This window comes from Pseudophryne corroboree, chromosome 8, assembly GCF_028390025.1.
Source record: "Pseudophryne corroboree isolate aPseCor3 chromosome 8, aPseCor3.hap2, whole genome shotgun sequence".
NCBI lineage: Eukaryota > Metazoa > Chordata > Amphibia > Anura > Myobatrachidae > Pseudophryne > Pseudophryne corroboree.
In genome coordinates, this window is record NC_086451.1 from 16,651,815 (window position 1) to 16,674,571 (window position 22,757).

Below are 22,757 nucleotides of genomic sequence, written 5' to 3' on the forward strand. Positions count from 1 at the left end.
TTGCCAGTCAGTATACAGTCAAAAACAGCAATGACATCCTCAGCAGCACATAGTAGGATCCTGGTTCCTGGATGAATGGGAAAGTCTCTTATGCTAATTGATTGTCTTGATACTTCCCACTGAAATTATTACTATAAAATGGGTCGATATAATTAGCCATGAAGGGGGTGAGACGCTGTTGCAATGGCCCCACTGCAACTCACCCCCCTCTCGGCCTGATCTTGCCTCGGACCTGTGGATACTGTAAGCAAAAATCTGCCGCACTTACTAGCACCACGAGGGGATTTGCGGGCAATTGAATTGACCCCTTAGTGTGATTTCTCCTCTTTATTTTATGATAATAATAATGGTAAAAAAAGGAAAGACAGCGGAATTTGTAATGTAGTAGAAATTACAGCGCAATCCCCCCCAGCGTGTCTGGAGTAGTCTGCGTAGTGTTTTAAAAAATGCAGAGAATGTAAATATTTGCAGTACATTCATTCTGTTTCTATGGTGCGACTACTATGTTGTAGATGTATTTTGTTTTATAATGAGGAATATTAGGGGTAATTCAGACCTGATCGCAGCAGCAAATTTGTTAGCAGTTGGGCAAAACCATGGGGGTCATTCCGACCCGTTCGCACGCAGCGGTTCATCGCTGTGGTGCGAACGGGTTGGAAATGCGCATGCGCGGCGGACGCATTGCGCACACGTGTCGTTGCCTGGCGACAGCCGTCGGAGGGCAGCGGCGCCGCTAGTGGAAAAAGTGATTGCAGTGGCGATCACAAGAAAACTGACAGGAGGGAGGCATTCTGGGGCGTCAACTGACCGCTTTCCAGGCATGGTGAGGCGAACGCAGGCGTGTCCAGGCGTTTGGAGGGCGGATGTCTGACGTCAATTCCGAGACCTTCGTCGCTGGATCCATCGCACAGGGTAAGTAAGTCTGATCCTCGTCTTGTTTTGCAGGAAACTTTTTTAGCATAGCAGGGTTCCACAAGCGATCACAGCCCTGCTATGCTAAAATACACTCCCCCATAGGCGGCGTCTAGTTGATCGCACGGGCTGCAAAAAGTTTCTACGTGCGATCAACTCGGAATGACTCCCTATGTGCACTGCAGGTGGGGCAGAAGTAACATGTGCAGAGAGAGTTAGATTTGGGTGGGATATTTTGTTTCTGTGCAGGGTAAATGCAGGGTAAATACTGGCTGCTTTATTTTTACACTGCAAATTAGATTTCAGTTTGAACACACTCCACCCAAATCTAACTCTCTCTGCACATGTTACATCTGCCCCCCAGCAGTGCACATGGTTTTGCCCAGCTGCTAACAAACTTGCTGCTGCGGTCAACTCTGAATTACCCCCATTGTTGTTTATCTTGTTTGTACTTTCTTACCTTCCCGGAAGCTGATTTTTGGGGTAGTGCCCCGCAGCCCCAGAAAGGTAGGTGGCTCTCCCGCCACTTCCTAGTTAAGTCGGCAGGATGAAGATAAATGCACTGCAAATGCAGCAACGTTGTGAAGGGGGTGGGACTAAAAGCCGCGAATCATGTCATTTAGCCTTGCCCCCTACTCGCGGACCCACCAATCACGGACGTTTCCCTTTCATGGGGCGGGGCCTAATGATGTGACAGTCCATCCACACCCACGGAAGTCGCCTGCTACGTCTCCTCTCCAGGCTTCTGCCGCAGAGGACACATAAAAGTGGGTAAGAATGGTTTATCATGTATTTGTAAAGCGCATTGTGCTGCATTTTATGTGCAAAATGTGCCAAATAAATAAAGATTAATTGCGCAGATGTATATTGCACTTCATAGAGGTACTATATTGTGTATGAATTGTGTACTGTAACTTTTTACTACCAGCGCACACCTTGCGCGTATACTACTGTCCTCTCGGTGTATAACTGGTGTATATACTACTTATAGGGGGTCATTCCGAGTTGATCGCTCGCTAGCTATTTTCGCTTTGCAGAAGTGCGAACGCATGTGCAGCTGAGCTCTGCAAAAACAGTTTGTGCAGTTTCTGAGTAGCTCTGAACCTACTCAGAGCTTGCGATCACTTCAGCCTATTCGTGTCCGGATTTGTCGCCATACACCCGCCCAGCAAACGCCCAGCCACGCCTGCGTGTTTTCAGACACGCCTGCGTTTTTGCAAACCCTCCTTGAAAACGGTCAGTTGACACCCAGAAACGCCCTCTTCCTGTCAATCTTCTTGTGGCCGTCAGTGCGACTGAAAACTTCGCTAGAACCTGTGCACAACCACAACGGGCTTTGTACCTGTACGTCGCGCGTGTGCATTGCGGTGCATACGCATGTGCAGAACGGCAATTTTTTAGCCTGATCGCTGCGCTGCTAACGACGGCAGCTAGCGATCAACTCAGAATTACCCCCAGAGTCGGAACATATTGGGAATCACGTGAAACTCTCGGCCTCCCAGACCGGATGCCGTGACTTGAAAGTATTGGAAAGCAAGCCTTGTTATCAGGCGCCGCGATTCCGTCTTATTGCAGTTTTGCGAAGTTGATTATTAGAATTACAGCAGCCCCCATACTGCCACATATATGGGATTGACACCCATTTACCAGCCCCATTCCTGATTTTAAAGATAAAAGAGAAATGATTAAGTTCATCAGTCAAAATGGTAATATAAATCCACCCCCCCCCCAATACGTAATAAACCTCCTTATAACAAGTACAATTAATCACTCACCTTTGTCCTATAGTCGGAATACCAGATTGGTGAGTATTTTATTAAACAATAGTGTCTGGATCGATGAATGAAATTAAATTGCCCTTTATAATTTATAATTTCCCCTTCATGACATTAAATAGAGCCCCCCGGTAAGCCTTTAAGGACCTGGCGCTTTACCTCTGCATATTGCAGTAATCCCCTGTTGGTGTCTTAGGCAGGCATTCCCAACCGCGGTCCTCAAGGCACACCAACAGTGCAGGTTTTAGTGATATCCAGGCTTCAGCACAGAAGATTAAATCAAAATAACTGAGATACTAATTAAGTCACCTGTGTTCAAGCCTGAATATCACTAAAACCAGGACTGTTAGTGTGCCTTGGGGACCGAGGTTGGGAAAAACTGGTCTAATGGGCCCTACAGACTCGGCGATGTGCCGCCGAGCTGGCCGACCGCCGATACGGCAGATGGGTGACCCGGCGGCGGGAGGGGGGGGGGGGGGGGCAGTGACGGGGGGAGTGAAGTTTCTTCACTCCCCCCGTCACCCGGCTCCGTAGACATGCAGGCAAATATGGACGATCTCATCCATATTGGCCTGCATGCACAGCCGACGGGGCACCAGCGATGAACGAGCGTGGGCCGTGCATCGTTCATCGCTGGTGCCTCCACACTGACAGATATGAACGTTATCTCGTTCAATAATGATCGAGATCGTTCATATCTTGCAGTCTTATCGCCCAGTGTGTAGGGCGCATAAGGCATACCTCCCAACATGACCCTCTCCAGGAGGGACAGAATGCTCTGCTCCTGGGCTTCCCTCTTAACTTATGATTGCAGGCACCTGTGCATAAACACCTTTCTTATCCATTAACCTGTTCAGCACAGGTGATGGCAATCATAAATTAAGAAAAAGGTCCAGGAGCAGAGCATTGTGTCCTCCTGAAGAGGGTCATGTTGGGAGGTATGACATAGGTATGAGCACTGGGTCAGTATTAGGGTACAGCACAGGTGATGGTAATCATACAGTAAGAGGGCAGTGCAGGAGCAGAGCATTGTGTCCTCCTGTAGAGGTCATGTTGGGAGGTATGACATAGGTATGAGCACTGGGTCAGTATTAGGGTACAGCACAGGTGATGGTAATCATACAGTAAGAGGGAAGTGCAGGAGCAGAGCATTGTGTCCTCCTGGAGAGGTCATGTTGGGAGGTATGACATAGGTATGAGCACTGGGTCAGTATTAGGGTACAGCACAGGTGATGGTAATCATACAGTAAGAGGGAAGTGCAGGAACAGAGCATTGTGTCCTCCTGGAGAGGTCATGTTGGGAGGTATGATATAGGTATGAGCACTGGGTCAGTATTAGGGTACAGCACAGGTGATGGTAATCATACAGTAAGAGGGAGGAGCAGAGCATTGTGTCCTCCTGGAGAGGTCATGTTGGGAGGTATGACATAGGTATGAGCACTGGGCCAGTATTAGGGTACAGCACAGGTGATGGTAATCATACAGTAAGAGGGAAGAGCAGGAGCAGAGCATTGTGTCCTCCTGGAGAGGTCATGTTGGGAGGTATGACATAGGTATGAGCACTGGGTCAGTATTAGGGTACAGCACAGGTGATGGTAATCATACAGTAAGAGGGAAGAGCAGGAGCAGAGCATTGTGTCCTCCTGGAGAGGGTCATGTTAGGAGGTATGACATAGGTATGAGCACTGGGTCAGTATTAGGGTACAGCACAGGTGATGGTAATCATACAGTAAGAGGGAAGTGCAGGAGCAGAGCATTGTGTCCCTCCTGGAGAGGTCATGTTGGGAGGTATGACATAGATATGAGCACTGGGTCAATACTGGGGTACAGCACAGGTGATGGTAATCATACAGTAAGAGGGAGGAGCAGGAGCAGAGCATTGTGTCCTCCTGGAGAGGTCATGTTGGGAGGTATGACATAGGTATGAGCACTGGGTCAGTATTAGGGTACAGCACAGGTGATGGTAATCATACAGTAAGAGGGAAGAGCAGGAGCAGAGCATTGTGTCCTCCTGGAGAGGGTCATGTTAGGAGGTATGACATAGGTATGAGCACTGGGTCAGTATTAGGGTACAGCACAGGTGATGGTGATCATACAGTAAGAGGGAAGAGCAGAGCATTGTGTCCTCCTGGAGAGGGTCATGTTGGGAGGTATGACATAGGTATGAGCACTGGGTCAGTATTAGGATACAGCACAGGTGATGGTAATCATACAGTAAGAGGGAAGAGCAGGAGCAGAGCATTGTGTCCTCCTGGAGAGGGTCATGTTGGGAGGTATGACATAGGTATGAGCACTGGGTCAGTATTAGGGTACAGCACAGGTGATGGTAATCATACAGTAAGAGGGAAGAGCAGGAGCAGAGCATTGTGTCCTCCTGAAGAGGGTCATGTTGGGAGGTATGACATAGGTATGAGCACTGGGTCAGTATCCGGGTACAGCACAGGTGATGGTAATCATACAGTAAGAGGGAAGAGCAGGAGCAGAGCATTGTGTCCTCCTGGAGAGGTCATGTTGGGAGGTATGACATAGGTATGAGCACTGGGTCAGTATTAGGGTACAGCACAGGTGATGGTAATCATACAGTAAGAGGGAAGAGCAGGAGCAGAGCATTGTGTCCTCCTGGAGAGGGTCATGTTAGGAGGTATGACATAGGTATGAGCACTGGGTCAGTATTAGGGTACAGCACAGGTGATGGTAATCATACAGTAAGAGGGAAGAGCAGGAGCAGAGCATTGTGTCCTCCTGGAGAGGTCATGTTGGGAGGTATGACATAGTTATGAGTACTGGTTCAGTACTAGGGTATAGCACAGGTGATGGTAATCATACAGTAAGAGGGCAGAGCAGGAGCAGAGCATTGTGTCCTCCTGGAGAGGGTCATGTTAGGAGGTATGACATAGGTATGAGCACTGGGTCAGTATTAGGGTACAGCACAGGTGATGGTGATCATACAGTAAGAGGGAAGAGCAGAGCATTGTGTCCTCCTGGAGAGGGTCATGTTGGGAGGTATGACATAGGTATGAGCACTGGGTCAGTATTAGGATACAGCACAGGTGATGGTAATCATACAGTAAGAGGGATGAGCAGGAGCAGAGCATTGTGTCCTCCTGGAGAGGGTCATGTTGGGAGGTATGACATAGGTATGAGCACTGGGTCAGTATTAGGGTACAGCACAGGTGATGGTAATCATACAGTAAGAGGGAAGAGCAGGAGCAGAGCATTGTGTCCTCCTGGAGAGGTCATGTTGGGAGGTATGACATAGGTATGAGCACTGGGTCAGTATTAGGGTACAGCACAGGTGATGGTAATCATACAGTAAGAGGGAAGAGCAGGAGCAGAGCATTGTGTCCTCCTGGAGAGGGTCATGTTAGGAGGTATGACATAGGTATGAGCACTGGGTCAGTATTAGGGTACAGCACAGGTGATGGTAATCATACAGTAAGAGGGAAGAGCAGGAGCAGAGCATTGTGTCCTCCTGGAGAGGGTCATGTTGGGAGGTATGACATAGGTATGAGCACTGGGTCAGTATTAGGGTACAGCACAGGTGATGGTAATCATACAGTAAGAGGGAAGAGCAGGAGCAGAGCATTGTGTCCTCCTGGAGAGGTCATGTTGGGAGGTATGACATAGTTATGAGTACTGGTTCAGTACTAGGGTATAGCACAGGTGATGGTAATCATACAGTAAGAGGGCAGTGCAGGAGCAGAGCATTGTGTCCTCCTGGAGAGGTCATGTTGGGAGGTATGACATAGGTATGAGCACTGGGTCAGTACTGGGGTACAGCACAGGGGATGGTAATCATACAGTAAAAGGGAAGAGCAGGAGCAAAGCATTGTGTCCTCCTGGTGAGGTCATGTTGGGAGGTATGGCATAGCTATGAGCATTGGGTCAGTATTAGGGTACAGCACAGGTGATGGTAATCATACAGTAAGAGGGAAGAGCAGGAGCAGAGCATTGTGTCCTCCTGGAGAGGTCATGTTGGGAGGTGTGACATAGGTATGAGCACTGGGTCAGTATTAGGGTACAGCACAGGTGATGGTAATCATACAGTAAGAGGGAAGAGCCGGAGTAGAGCATTGTGTCCTCCTGGAGAGGTCATGTTGGGAGGTGTGACATAGGTATGAGCACTGGGTCAGTATTAGGGTACAGCACAGGTGATGGTAATCATACAGTAAGAGGGAAGAGCAGGAGCAGAGCATTGTGTCCTCCTGGAGAGGTCATGTTGGGAGGTATGACATATGTATGAGCACTGGGTCAGTATTAGGATACAGCACAGGTGATGGTAATCATACAGTAGGAGGGAAGAGCAGGAGCAAAGCATTGTGTCCTCCTGGAGAGGTCATGTTGGGAGGTATGACATAGGTATGAGCACTGGGTCAGTATTAGGGTACAGCACAGGTGATGGTAATCATACAGTAAGAGGGCAGTGCAGGAGCAGAGCATTGTGTCCTCCTGGAGAGGTCATGTTGGGAGGTATGACATAGGTATGAGTACAGGGTCAGTATTAGGATACAGCACAGGTGATGGTAATCATACAGTAAGAGGGAAGAGCAGGAGCAAAGCATTGTGTCCTCCTGGTGAGGTCATGTTGGGAGGTATGACATAGGTATGAGCACTGGGTCAGTATTAGGGTACAGCACAGGTGATGGTAATCATACAGTAAGAGGGAAGAGCAGGAGCAGAGCATTGTGTCCTCCTGAAGAGGGTCATGTTGGGAGGTATGACATAGGTATGAGCACTGGGTCAGTATCCGGGTACAGCACAGGTGATGGTAATCATACAGTAAGAGGGAAGAGCAGGAGCAGAGCATTGTGTCCACCTGGAGAGGTCATGTTGGGAGGTATGACATAGGTATGAGCACTGGGTCAGTATTAGGGTACAGCACAGGTGATGGTAATCATACAGTAAGAGGGAAGAGCAGGAGCAGAGCATTGTGTCCTCCTGGAGAGGGTCATGTTAGGAGGTATGACATAGGTATGAGCACTGGGTCAGTATTAGGGTACAGCACAGGTGATGGTAATCATACAGTAAGAGGGAAGAGCAGGAGCAGAGCATTGTGTCCTCCTGGAGAGGGTCATGTTGGGAGGTATGACATAGGTATGAGCACTGGGTCAGTATTAGGGTACAGCACAGGTGATGGTAATCATACAGTAAGAGGGAAGAGCAGGAGCAGAGCATTGTGTCCTCCTGGAGAGGTCATGTTGGGAGGTATGACATAGTTATGAGTACTGGTTCAGTACTAGGGTATAGCACAGGTGATGGTAATCATACAGTAAGAGGGCAGTGCAGGAGCAGAGCATTGTGTCCTCCTGGAGAGGTCATGTTGGGAGGTATGACATAGGTATGAGCACTGGGTCAGTACTGGGGTACAGCACAGGGGATGGTAATCATACAGTAAAAGGGAAGAGCAGGAGCAAAGCATTGTGTCCTCCTGGTGAGGTCATGTTGGGAGGTATGACATAGGTATGAGCACTGGGTCAGTATTAGGGTACAGCACAGGTGATGGTAATCATACAGTAAGAGGGAAGAGCAGGAGCAGAGCATTGTGTCCTCCTGGAGAGGTCATGTTGGGAGGTGTGACATAGGTATGAGCACTGGGTCAGTATTAGGGTACAGCACAGGTGATGGTAATCATACAGTAAGAGGGAAGAGCCGGAGTAGAGCATTGTGTCCTCCTGGAGAGGTCATGTTGGGAGGTGTGACATAGGTATGAGCACTGGGTCAGTATTAGGGTACAGCACAGGTGATGGTAATCATACAGTAAGAGGGAAGAGCAGGAGCAGAGCATTGTGTCCTCCTGGAGAGGTCATGTTGGGAGGTATGACATATGTATGAGCACTGGGTCAGTATTAGGGTACAGCACAGGTGATGGTAATCATACAGTAAGAGGGAAGAGCCGGAGTAGAGCATTGTGTCCTCCTGGAGAGGTCATGTTGGGAGGTGTGACATAGGTATGAGCACTGGGTCAGTATTAGGGTACAGCACAGGTGATGGTAATCATACAGTAAGAGGGAAGAGCAGGAGCAGAGCATTGTGTCCTCCTGGAGAGGTCATGTTGGGAGGTATGACATATGTATGAGCACTGGGTCAGTATTAGGATACAGCACAGGTGATGGTAATCATACAGTAGGAGGGAAGAGCAGGAGCAAAGCATTGTGTCCTCCTGGAGAGGTCATGTTGGGAGGTATGACATAGGTATGAGCACTGGGTCAGTATTAGGGTACAGCACAGGTGATGGTAATCATACAGTAAGAGGGCAGTGCAGGAGCAGAGCATTGTGTCCTCCTGGAGAGGTCATGTTGGGAGGTATGACATAGGTATGAGTACAGGGTCAGTATTAGGATACAGCACAGGTGATGGTAATCATACAGTAAGAGGGAAGAGCAGGAGCAAAGCATTGTGTCCTCCTGGTGAGGTCATGTTGGGAGGTATGACATAGGTATGAGCACTGGGTCAGTATTAGGGTACAGCACAGGTGATGGTAATCATACAGTAAGAGGGGAGAGCAGGAGCAGAGCATTGTGTCCTCCTGGAGAGGTCATGTTGGGAGGTATGACATAGGTATGAGCACTGGGTCAGTATTAGGGTACAGCACAGGTGAGGCTAATCATACAATAAGAGGGAAGAGCAGGAGCAGAGCATTGTGTCCTCCTGGAGAGGTCATGTTGGGAGGTATGACAGGTATGAGCACTGGGTCAGTATTAGGGTACAGCACAGGTGATGGTAATCATACAGTAAGAGGGAAGAGCAGGAGCAGAGCATTGTGTCCTCCTGGAGAGGTCATGTTGGGAGGTATGACAGGTATGAGCACTGGGTCAGTATTAGGCTACAGCACAGGTGAGGGTAATCATACAGTAAGAGGGAAGAGCAGGAGCAGAGCATTGTGTCCTCCTGGAGAGGGTCATGTTGGGAGGTATGCCATAGGTATGAGCACTGGGTCAGTATTAGGGTACAGCACAGGTGATGGTAATCATACAGTAAGAGGGGAGTGCAGGAGCAGAGCATTGTGTCCCTCCTGGAGAGGGTCATGTTGGGAGGTATGACATAGGTATGAGCACTGGGTCAGTATTAGGGTACAGCACAGGTGATGGTAATCATACAGTAAGAGGGGAGTGCAGGAGCAGAGCATTGTGTCCCTCCTGGAGAGGGTTATGTTGGGAGGTATGACATAGGTATGAGCACTGGGTCAGTATTAGGGTACAGCACAGGTGATGGTAATCATACAGTAAGAGGGGAGTGCAGGAGCAGAGCATTGTGTCCCTCCTGGAGAGGGTCATGTTGGGAGGTATGACATAGGTATGAGCACTGGGTCAGTATTAGGGTACAGCACAGGTGATGGTAATCATACAGTAAGAGGGCAGTGGGGTGTGTTCAAACTGGAATCTAAATTGCAGTGTAAAAATAAAGCAGCCAGTATTACTATTTACCCTGCACAGGAACAAAATAACCCACCCAAATCTTACTCTCTCTGCACATGTTACCCCCCCCCCCCCTGCAGTGCACATGGTTTTGCCCATTAGCTAACAAATTGCTGCTGCGATCAGATCTGAATTAGGCCCCATGTGGGATCTGAGGGTACGGGGTGCACCAAGGCCGCCTGGCATAGCTGTAAGACTTACCACGGAGTATCGGTCACCTGTGCTGGTGATATTTTATTAATAAATTGCGGTGATAACGTCTTTCCCATTGCTGCCATTATGCGATGATAGAAGATTATTTATTATAATAAGCAGGGGTTTCAGTGCCAGGCAGCAGCTGTGTCACGGAGTAGCTGATCAGGTAATGCCCTATGGAAGACCTGTGAGAAGATCCGTGCAGAGACGGGGGTAATACAGCCTTGCAGGGGTCCCATATACGTAGCTGTGTGTTGCTCTCATTGTGCGCCCTGTGATAACAGCTGTTTATTTAGTACAGGCACATGACATTGGGAGCCGGTTATTCTGGAAAGTGAGCAGGGAAACAATATTAATATCAACAATCGCTTCCGTCTATATCAATAGTTTTTATATTTTGAATAGAAGTATTTATGCCAACAATGTGACTTTATATTGACAATGACTTAATCTCAATATATACCGATAGCAAATGTGAGTGCAGTTGGGCAATAACCAGGAGTTTCCACTGCAGCGTAATAAGTGATTAAGCATTTCCACTGCAGCGTAATAAGTGATTAGGCCACAATGAGTACAGATAACAGGTTATATCATGTGCGGCCGCAGGGAGAGCCAAGTGCCTGACACCATATAGATCTGCTCAGGGCCAGAATAAAGTCCCATAAACACTTGACGATGCACACGTCGTTAACGACTTCCCTTGAACTTCCCTTGAACAGCTGAGCAAACGACATGAGCATACACACTACAAAAGACCAAAGACCATTCATCATTGAAGCATCCAAACTGAACAGTTTATTAAAATAATGTGCTGGGAACGGTGCTGGCATTTGGATAAATAATAAACACAGGACTGGCATAAATAGTGGAGAGTGGGCAGGACCTATTGAGGGAATAAATATCATCGGCCATTTTAAAATATATGCATTCATGCTGTTGGCCTAGTTTGGTTTGGTTTTTACCAGCTGAACATTCTCATACATTAATATTTTATCTGTGCTTTGATTTTGGTTATACCAAAGTGTGCCTACATCTTTATTTGGTGATGGATCCCTTCGTTACAAAGTGATGGTAGCAGTTGCCGGAGTCGCAATGTTAGCTGAGAGGGAGAGGTTGCAGAAATGAAGGTTTCGCTCTTGCTGGTCAAAGCAGTGGCTTTTGCGGAGGGATGCACTCTCTCACACGGTGCTTCTTTCTGAAATCCGCGAGAACAACTCGGGCAACTTTCGGAACTTCTTGCGCATGGATGATGCCACGTTCACGGAGTTGTTGGCTCTGGTGAGGCCTAAAATCCAAAGGCACGATACAAAGCTGTGCAGGGCTATTCCTGCTCACAAAAGGCTTATCGCAACCCTTCGAATCCTGGCCACTGGCAGGTCTTTGCAGTACATGAAATTCGGGGCTATCATCTCACCGCAGGCTTTGGGGGTCATAATTCCAGAGACCTGCAAAGCTATATACTCCGTCCTTAGGAAGCAGTACTTTAAGGTAAGAACATTTTACTATATGTTTTCCCCTTCAAACCTAATTTGCTTCTCTCCTTTATAAGGTCCTGCGCCCCCCCCCCCCCCCCCCTTTCTAATATACCGTCAGACTCAAGGGGGTATATTTACTAAGATTTGTATTTGTAGGGATTTGGTGGGAGATTAAACTCGAATGACATCAGTTGTCACCCACAAGTGACCCCACGCAATATTTTTTTTTCGATTTTGAACCCATTCACACCCCTTCCCACTGATAAGTATGCACGGATCTCACTGATCCGTACACGCCTATCAGAATACGGATAAAAAAAAGCAGGTCTATTTGAAAACGGTTTTTTTTTAACGAATTGTAACATTTACCGGCAGTGTTTGGCTATTGCCGGCAGTGAGTGTGAATACGAAATTTTTAGTAATTTACCGAGTTGTATAGAATAACAGGCGTGTTTGACCAGGTGGTGTATTCATTTATTTTTTTCTGCCCTCAAAAAAAATAGGAATGCCCTCATCACTGCTGAGATTTCTGTTTAGTAAATTCCCGAGATGACACTTTGAAAAATATAAAAAAATCGTTCAAAATCAGGAGCTTAGTAAATATACCCTAAGGTAAGATTCAAGTAGTGTACATTGGCCCTCATTCCGAGTTGATCGCTAAGAGTCATCGCATCGCAAATGTCCGAAATGTAAGTATCTGCGCATGCGCAAATGCGTGATTACGCATGCGCGAAGACATACGTACGACAACTGTGCAAAATTACTTTGGACAAAAAAAGCCGTAACTGCCAAACGAAAACAAGGAGTGGCGTGGGCGTGGCGGAGGCGAGACTTCGCAATGCTCCGACATGGGCGTGAAAGTGGGCGTACTGTGTGGGAGTATGCAACTTGCAATGGGCGTGTTTTTCGCACATAAACTTTGTCGCTGTTAAAACTAACATAGGAAACCGTAGCAACATTCACGCAGCAGCAGAGTAGGTCTGCAGTTACTCTACATTTGCGAAGTACTGGTACAAGTGTGTATGCAGTAATTAGCAGTTAATTGGAGAGCACATTCATCTGATGTTCAATTACTTGTTAATTACTGAGCCCATGAAAGTTACCAACCAGCAATTGACTGAACACACATTACATGTTTATTCTACTCACATATTAATCTCACACACTGTTAAATAAGGTTGTTATTTGTGTTTAACTTGGTGTGTAAGCATTGTGCAGAAATGTTTGAATGTGTGTTAGACTACTAAATACAAACAAGTTACATTTTTATTTAAAGTTAGATAATTCTGCAACATTCTGATCAATTAACCAGCACCCACATAATGCCGCATACACTGATTTATTTTTCAAAGTCACAATAATATAGGTTTTTAACATCTGTCAATGTTTTCAATGATGTCATGTTGTCCAAAGATATTTTATCAAGTTGTCGTGTCTGTTTTATTAATATGGACATTAAAGTGTGGTGCAAAACATACCTTTTTTTTTTTTTTTTTTTAAATTTGAAGGAGAATTAGCAGATTGGTCACCAAGTGTCTATATGTTGACATAATATTTTTGTAAGTAAGATTTTGCTAATGCATTACCTTCAAGAAATTGCACACATTTTGAAATTATATTTTTTATTTCAGAAATAATATGATCCAACATTTAAACATGGCTCCACATGAGTCTCACAGGCAGAGATAGACCAAGCACCAAGCAGATGGCACTGACAAAAATTATATTGCAGAACTCAGTACTCTGCAAATTTCTGCTTCTGACAAAAGTATCTTATAAATTCAACATATTTCACACCCTGCCACACAAAAATGTGACACAAACTGAGAAATAATTAGTATCCACCACACAAACACAACAATACACAGCACACTAGTGAGAGGAAGATGGCTCTGTTGTTTTTTAAAAGAAACTCACAGGCTACAATTCCTCCAAACAGAAAAAAAGACATTTCACTAAGAGGGAGTGATCCATTCTGGCCACACAAGCCAAGTCCAAAATAACATAGAGGCAACTACAAAAACATGGGTGCTGCCCATCTGGAGAGACATCACTTTCTTCTTTTTGGCCCCGCCTGAGGCTGATCTTCTTTGCTTGGTCTGCGGAGTGACCTTCGTTGGGCCTGCCCAGTGTCCTGTTCTTCCTGGGCAGGGGCAGGGGAGGGAGCCGATGTGGTTGGCTCTCTGCCACTGTGGGCAAGGGAGACAGCGATGGCCTGGAGCCCTTGCAAGATGTTAGTTGCAAGGCTTTGGTTTGAGGAGGCCAGTTGTTCTTGGGCCTGCCTGATCTCTGCCAGACTTTGGCAGAGTTGAGCAACACCTTGCTCAACACAGGTTCGGATCTCAGTGAGCCGGACAGTTATCTGGCTTACCTCCCGGATGACCCCGTCTTGAAATGTGTTTAGGCTCTCACCATACCTAGCAATTTCAAGCAGGATCTCCGGGATAGCAGAGGGTTGGGTGGGGGGGCCAGTAGGAACCTGCATAGGTGGGTTTTGTTGGCCCACACTGGCAGACCCACTAGGTCCCTCCACCTCAGCCTCAACCACATAACCGGCCTGTGACTCAAACTGTTCACCCCCCTGTGCTGTGTTTTGTGGCAAGCAAATAGAAGAATGTGTGGGGGAAAAGTTGGAGTCAAAATTAGTTTAAGATTATTAATACAGTTCAAATTTCAGACAAATACATGTGTAAACTTACCTTCCAAGTCATGTCCCGTCACAATCTCAGGCAGGTCCGTGTCCATATGAGACACCCCTTGGCCCTCCTCAGAACTCACACAGGCCATCGCCATCTCCTCCAAGTCAGTATACTCCACAGCGACAGGTGGTCCCCCCCCTGTTGCCCTTGAGGCATTCCACTCCGCAGCCCTCTTTGCCTTCAGGCGGGATTTGAAGTCGGCCCACCTACATAAATATTGTGAAAGAGGGAAAAAGTTGAGTCTTCTTATTGTTCAAAGTAAATATCTAGCACACATGTTCTGCTTGTGTTTGCTAGACATAACATGACATGTAACTACATTTTTTAGGCAACTTAGCACAGAAAAAGGATTGTCAAGATGCACTTACCGTCGTCTCAATTCCTGTGATGTTCTGACGACAGAGCCAACTTCATTCACAGATTTTGTGATGTCTCTCCAGATGCGTTCTTTGGAAGCAGCCCCCATGTTTTTGGGGCCCCTATGTATTTTGGACATGGCCTGCGTGACCAAGACACGCAACTCCCTCTTAGTGAATGCAGGCTGTCTTTTTTTCCGTCTGGAGGTAGCCTGTGAGGTTTCTTCAGGTTGGTCATCTCCATCTTCCTCCTCACTAGCAGCTTCTGTCTGCTGTGTTTGTGTGGCTAAAGTCAATTCTCCCTCAGTTTGCTCACTATGTGTGTGTGGCAGGGTATCCACACTCAATTCTTGAGGTTCAGAAGCAGAAATTTGCAGAGTACTAGGTCCTGCATTAACCTCCGCAGAGGCGTATTCTAACAAGCGCCTTTGACACTCTATCCGTTGTTTCTGCAATGCCATCTGCTGCTCTGCAATGCGGTCTATCTCTGCTGCGATTTGCTCACGAGAAGCCATGTTTGTGATGACGTGTGTACGCCGAGGTGTGTGCGCTTATATACCTACGTGCGACTCGTTAATTCACACAGGTGTACACTGTTATTCTGTTGAATGATTGCACTGCTTATTTAAGGGCCTACTGTGCATGCTGTAAGTGTTGGTAGTTTGGCGTTTGAGTTGTTGGCTTGTGCGGGAAGGTGATAGTGGAATTGGCAGAGTGAGTAATTGTCAAGCATACCTTTGTCCTTTTCTTTGCGTTTTGAATATAGGCAGTCATTTTTTGTGTGTATTTTCGTTTGTGAGTATTCTGTTTTTTGTAAAAAATTTTTGTGTTTGCAAGTTTTTGTAATACATTTTAATGTTTTAATTTTTATAACACATATATATTTTGCAAGTCCATTTGTGAAAATATTCCCGTGCTTCTTTGTTTTGACTGTCATTAGTGTTCTCTTCTAGGAATCTACTTTTTGGTGAGAAAAACCAATTTTGTCTTTATTTTTGGGTGTGGTCCACAAAAACAAGACTTTATTTCTTTAGGAGCAGGTAAGTGTCGTTGGCCTGTGTTGGAGTTTGTTTGTTGGAAGTGTCTGTATGCTGTTTTTGACTGTCATTTGTGTTCTCTTGTAGGTTTTGTTTTTTTGGTGAGAAAAACCAATTTTGTCTTTATTTTTGGGTGTGGTCCACAAAAACAAGACTTTATTTCTTTAGGAGCAGGTAAGTGTCGTTGGCCTGTGTTGGAGTTTGTTTGTTGGAAGTGTCTGTATGCTGTTTTTGACTGTCATTTGTGTTCTCTTGTAGGTTTTGTTTTTTTGGTGAGAAAAACCAATTTTGTCTTTATTTTTGGGTGTGGTCCACAAAAACAAGACTTTATTTCTTTAGGAGCAGGTAAGTGTCGTTGGCCTGTGTTGGTGTTTGTTTTTTTTTTTTTTTTTTAATAATTTTTTGTGTAAAGTTTGCTAAACAAAGTGTTTGGGGTTTCCAGGATTGATCTGCAAAGTAGTGTTTGTCTTTCCTGGACTAGGTACTAAATTTCTTATTTTTTTTTTTTTTTTTCAAAAGATTTTTTGCATTAATATATGTTTTTTATATCCAAATATTAAATTTAGTTTTATTTGCTTTTTATTTTTGCATTTTTGACATGAATTCAACACAGAAAAAATGTACGCTCCTGCAGTAAGTTGACACCACAATTGTAAAAACAGTTATTGTGTAAAATTTTGGAAAACTTTGTTTTTTTTTTAATTGACATTTCTTAACATTCTCTCCAAAAAGTGTGTGATGTCAATACATATTGCGGCAGAAGCCCTACCTCCCCAACCCACGCCAGCACTCCCACCCCAACCGCCAGCCCCACAACCACAGCCGGCTCCTCATCAACCAAGGCAACGGAGGCGTGCTAGGCCACCAATTTTCAGAACCCGTGTCATACTTTTTGGGATGCCAGATGATGTGGTGGTGCGTAGATACCGGCTGCCACCACATCTAATCCTAGACACTCTCTCCATAATAGAGAGTGATCTGGAGTCTGAAATTCGGTATCCTACAGCAATACCACCATTGACACAATTCCTTGCAGTGTTACATTTTTTGGCCACAGGATCATTCCAGCATGTTGTTGGAGACCTGGTTGGCATGTCGCAGGGCCAGTTCAGTAAGGTCCTGCGACGTGTCTGCCAGGCTTTCATCAAGCGTGTTAAGCAATTTATTGCTATGCCTTTGGATGTTGGTGCCCTAGATGTGGTGAAGCGGCAATTTGCGGAAGGTGGTAGTCGCTTCCCACATGTTATTGGGGTTGTGGATGGCACACATGTTGCTATTCAGCCACCAAGACATAATGAAGAAATTTATAGAAACAGGAAACTGTTTCATTCTCTGAATGTAATGGTTGTTTGTGGGCCATCCCTCCAGATCCTTTCCCTGAACGCAAAGTTTACAGGAAGTTCCCATGATGCGTATGTCATTAGACAATCAGGGATATGGCAGAGATTAAGATCAAGTCAACGACCAGACATGTGGTTATTGGGTGAGTTGTTGCTCAAATTTTTTAGTTAAAAAGTAACAACAATATATGAAATTTGAGATCTAAAATGTGGCTCTTATTCCAACAGGAGACCGTGGATATCCTTGCACCCCCTGGCTCATGACTCCTTACCGTAATCCCAGGCCAGGACCACAGATGGCATTTAACTCCGCGCTTACTGCCACTAGGCAGCTGGTGGAGCGCACAATTGGTGTCCTGAAAGGGCGCTTTCGTGTGCTCCACCGCACGGGTGGCGACATCATGTATTCGCCGGAGATGGCAAGTAAAATAGTGGTCCTGTGCGCAATACTCCATAATATCGCGGTAAGGAGTAGTGTTGAGCTTCCTCAGGCAGAGGAATTGCCTGATGAGGAGCCAGGGGTTGTGCCACGCTTCGGTGGGGGGAGTGTGACACGGAGGGGGAGCCAAGTGAGGGCAAGAATCGTAGCAGAACATTTCAGGTATAGTGTTTTTCCCATTTATATTTGCACAAATAATACAACCCAGTATGCTTATGTATTTTTAAACATGATTGCATTTAGTATGTTCTTGTAAAGTGATTGGGGAATGCTGTTGTTGTGTTTGAATGGTTTTTTCTTTTTAAACATAAAAAACAAAAACACGTTAAGCTGACAATGTTTATGTAATAATTTAAATACTGTAATGTTAATAAATAGTGTCCTTATTTATTTTATATCCTCAAATCCTGATTATGTAAACAAACACACAAACAAATGATACTCAATGTTTGACACTTTGTGACTGTCCAGCTGAATGATCACACGACCTGTGGTGAGTACACAGATATGTTTAGTAATTTTCAGTAAAGTCTGTCTCTGTGTGTTTTATCTAATTGTTTCTAACAAACATTTTCGCTTCTGCTAATGCGAATTTCCGCTCGTGCAAAATAACACTCTGCTCTTCACAGCATTGCAAAGATCAATAAAGTTATTAGAAATGACATATTTTTGGCCAATCACATGCTACCAGACACTATAAATATATGCCCAAATAAGGAAAACGCCATTGCCATGATGCGTGCAGCACCGTTCTCCAGGCGGGAGCTCCGCGTGCTGGTGGCGGTGATGGACCGCCGCGTAGGCCGCGTTGGGCGCTTCATCCCCAATCGGGTGAAGCGCGAGGCCTACGCGGAGGTCCGCCGCCTGCTGCGGACTCGCGTCCGCAGCAGGCGGACAATCATCCAGCTGGAGAGGCGCTGGAGTGATCTCCGCAGGCGGACTCCAGATCTGTTGGCGGAGATCCGCCAGCAAATCCGTGCTCTCCATACACGAAGTAAGTTACATTACATACGATTTTTAGCTTAAAATGTGCTAATGTTTGCTTGTTTTTCTTTGTTTCCGACGCATTGTTGAAAACCATTGTGCAAAACCATGTGCACTGCAGGGGAAGCATATGTAACATGTGCAGAGTGTGTAAGATTGTGGTGGTGTGTGTTAAAGCATTTTTTAAATTTGCAGTGTTAAAATAAAACAGGCTGGATTTTCCATGCCCATAATTTCTAAACACACCCAAATCTAACTCTCTCTGCACATGTTATATATGCAACCCCTGCAGAGCACATGCTTTTGGCCAAATGCTAAATAAATTCCTGCTGTAATCCCCTTGGAATTACCAAGATTTTACAGTAAGTGGTAGGCTAATTGCATCCTTCAGTGTATTTTTTTGGAAATTAGGACAGTGTGTGTGGTTAGGGAAAACAGTACTGACTGTAGTAAAGTGACACGAAACAAGTGCATGTTTTCAAGAAATAAGAAGCAGCCTGGAAACTGGTCCAAAATACTGGATCAGTGCTGGCTATATAATAAGGTGCCTTGAATACTAATCTGGTGATGGTGCCTAAACCAATCACTATGACTCAATGGACTAGATTAAGGAATGAGCTTCAAAGTTCACGTTTGGAAACATTTTATTTGCTGTGGCCAACATGAAGAGGATCTTAACATGTTTGAGTTTCAAAATAAAATATATTAAAAAAAAAATATGTAACAGAACATTGATATGAACAAATGAATACTATGTAATTTTGCATAATTTAACAATGTTTACAATATTAACATTCTAGGACAACAACAACGGCACAACTCCCCACCCCCTTCCCCTTCCCACTCACCCTCCCCTTCTCACTCCCCCTCCCCTTCTCATTCCCCCTCCCCTTCTCACTCCCCCTCCCCTTCACAGTCCCCCTCCCCTTCTCACTCCCCCTCCCCTTCACAGTCCCCCTCAGCTTCCCAGTCCCCATCATCTTCCCAGTCCACCTCATCTTCCAAGGCCCCCTCATCTTCCCTGGCCCACTCCACTTTCCATTCCCCTTCTCACCACACCTCTCCATCTCTTTCTGGGACCCCTTCTCCTCCTTCCCATACCCCTTCTCCTTCATCTTCGTCATCCCCATCTGAACCCCCCTCACCCTCTATTGCCTTACATTTCTCTCCACCCCCCTCGCCCTCGCAATCAGACCCCCCCTCTGAAATTGTTGCTCCAATCCAGCCTCCTTCCCCAATCCCTCCTCCTTCCCCAATCCCTCCTCCTTCCCCAATCCATCCTCCTTCCCCAATCCCTCCTCCTTCCCCAATCCCTCCTCCTTTCACCATCCCTCAGCCGGCTTCACCGATCATGCCAAGCTCACCACCCAGTGAATGGGCACAGGAAGCCCCTGACGAACATTCCGGGAGTCAGGATGTTGCCGTGGAAAGTAAGTTTTGTTTTGGTGTCGAAATGATTACCCACTTACACTTACAATGCCAAAACATGCAGGGTTGTACTGTTTGAATTCTTGTCCCCAGGACAAAATTTGGATATTTTCATCATGGTGTACATGTTGCCTTTACATATTTGTGAGTGTCATTATATGTACAGTGTGTATGTGTGCAATATTTTGTGTGTCCACTCTAGGTTGACACTCATTAGGTAGCCAGGGTTGGCAGGACAACAGGGTTTATATGTGTTAGTTTTGAAGGCCAACAGTTAGACCTGAGTGGAGTTTAGTATGTTGTTGTCGATTTACACTTGGGCCTGTGTAGTCAGAAAATTTTAACTTACAAAACACATGCTTCACTTTGTTATGTAGACTAATGACACACTGATTTGTGGTGGGAAAGTTACATTCACAAAATGAAAAAACATTCAAATAAACCCTGTTTGCACTTATTTAGTAAGGGCAGCTTTCAGGGAGTGTGGGAATGCTATGATATGGTGGCCTTCGGAAGATATTGATATGCAGTGTGAGGAGGCAGGACCAAACCCCTTTTAAATAATGCCACAAATAAAGGATGTGAATGAATGGCAACATGGTGTAACAGTGTTGAAGAGGGAACATAGGGGTTAAAATCCAAGATGTTTGCATGCCGGACAAATTTTAGCAGTTGGGCCAAACCATGTGCACTGCAGGGGAGGCAGATATAACATGTGCAGAGAGAGTTAGATGTGATTGGGTAATTTTGATTCTGTGCAGGGTAAATACTGGCTGCTTTATTTTTAATGTGCTAATTAGATAGAAGATTGAACACATCCCACCCAAATCTAACTCTCTCTGCACATGTTATATCTGCCTCCCCTGCAGTGCAAATGGTTTGGAGCAACTACTTAAATTTTTAAAGCTGCAATCAACTTGGAATTACCACCATAACTTTAACATGGGATGTTGCCCAGAACAAACAATACAATTAATCTTGACTATTGGGGAACAACTTCTACAAGTTATTAAATTTATTTAGCCTTGTTTGCTATGGCCAACGCTACATCTTACAATGAAATCACATAGGAGCAAATGTAGGCCATGCTCTTTACAATTGGAATAAGTCACACAAAAAAACTGAGCATGCTGGCTTTTTTTAAGGCTAATGATTGAACCCTAAAACAGTCATGATGTATCAACTTTGCCATTAAGCAGGCCTGTCCAAACTGCGCAACTGCAACTGTAGAAAAACTACACATCCCAGCATGCCCTTACACAGGTTTTTCATTCCCTGGCACCAAAACTGAGTCAACGACTGCTGGTATATGTAGTTTCACACAAGCAGGAGGAATGCAGTTTGGACCTGCATGCATTAAAGTGTGCTTTGTGCCTTGCTAGGCTAATAAGCAATGTGAGTAAGTTAGTAATGTTTGTTATCTCTTAATTACAGATGTTGCCGTTGGAGATCCAACATCCTTGCAGGATATAGTTTGCAGTATGAGGCGCCATCTCCAGGCCTTGGTGGGGCTTTTGGACGCCATGCAAAAATTTTGTTAATTTTATGATTATAATTAAAAATATTATAAAAAATGATAATATCAGTATTCCACTTTTAAAAAAAAATAAACTAATAAATTTAAAAACTTCAGCGGCTCTTTATTATTTAGTCATGCAATAAAGGAACAGCAGATTGCAGAACAAACATTTCTTACCTTAAACATTTCAAACATCTAACGTAAGTTATTTTAAATCAACAACTAAAACATGTTATTGGCTTTTTAAACATGCATACACCTTCATTCACATACAAAAACTCTACTTTAATAAATTCTAAAAACACATTAGACCAAGCACATTGCAAACATCTATATTTATATTAAACATGTAAATAAAAGGAGGTTATTTTATGGCTACAAAGTGTTTTTCTGGGATTTCAACAAATACTTAATTGATCATGACCATTTCAATTAATTCACTAATTGGATTTGTTATTGAGGAGGGCTTGTGGACTTTGATTTGGAAGGTGTTAGTCCACTTAATAGTATAAAAACAAATTGTGGTGCGTTTTTCAGCAAAAGTGATCACTTTAACTGAAAAATGTGTAAATATACTACAACTTAGTATTTGTACGAAGAAGTATGTGTTTATGCGATGGGTTCGCATTGCTGCGAGGATTTCGCATTGTTGCGATGTCATTTGCCGTACGCCCACTTTGTGTAATAATGCGTGCGAATGTGCTAAAATACGTTGGGGGCGGATGTTCGCAAATTTACTACATTAACGCAACTTTACTAATAGGCTGTGCGAACGAAAAACTTAGCGAACAACTCGGAATGAGGGCCATTAGCTAGTTTATTACATCTACCAACGTTTTTATGCAAGGAGAAATAGCTCAATGAATAGGTTGTCTGAGTGCAAGGTCATAGGCAATGAGTTAGAATCCTGGCTATGCTTGCATGTAGGTCGAATATATATCAAGGATTAAATTCATGTATTCATTTTTTCTTTGCTATTTTTTTCTGTAGTTGCCCTCAACTGAGGAGGACTGGCTTAATATTGCTGCTGATTTTAATGAGTTGTGGAATTTCCCCAACTGTGGAGGAGCCATAGACGGGAAGCACATCTGGATAATCCCACCTGTGAATTCTGGGTCCTTGTTTCACAACCACAAGGGTTACTTTAGTATTGTGATGATGGCCATAGTTGATGCAAACTACA

The 22,757-nt window shown here is 45.0% G+C and overlaps 1 long non-coding RNA gene across 1 annotated transcript; it reads left to right on the forward strand.

Moving 5' to 3' along the window:
- Positions 1-17,323: 17,323 nt before the first annotated feature.
- Positions 17,324-21,672, forward strand: LOC134947422 (uncharacterized). The gene is made up of 4 exons (XR_010182551.1): positions 17,324-17,805; positions 18,115-18,136; positions 19,428-20,057; positions 21,490-21,672. It is a non-coding gene; the product is annotated as an uncharacterized LOC134947422 (long non-coding RNA).
- Positions 21,673-22,757: the final 1,085 nt, after the last annotated feature.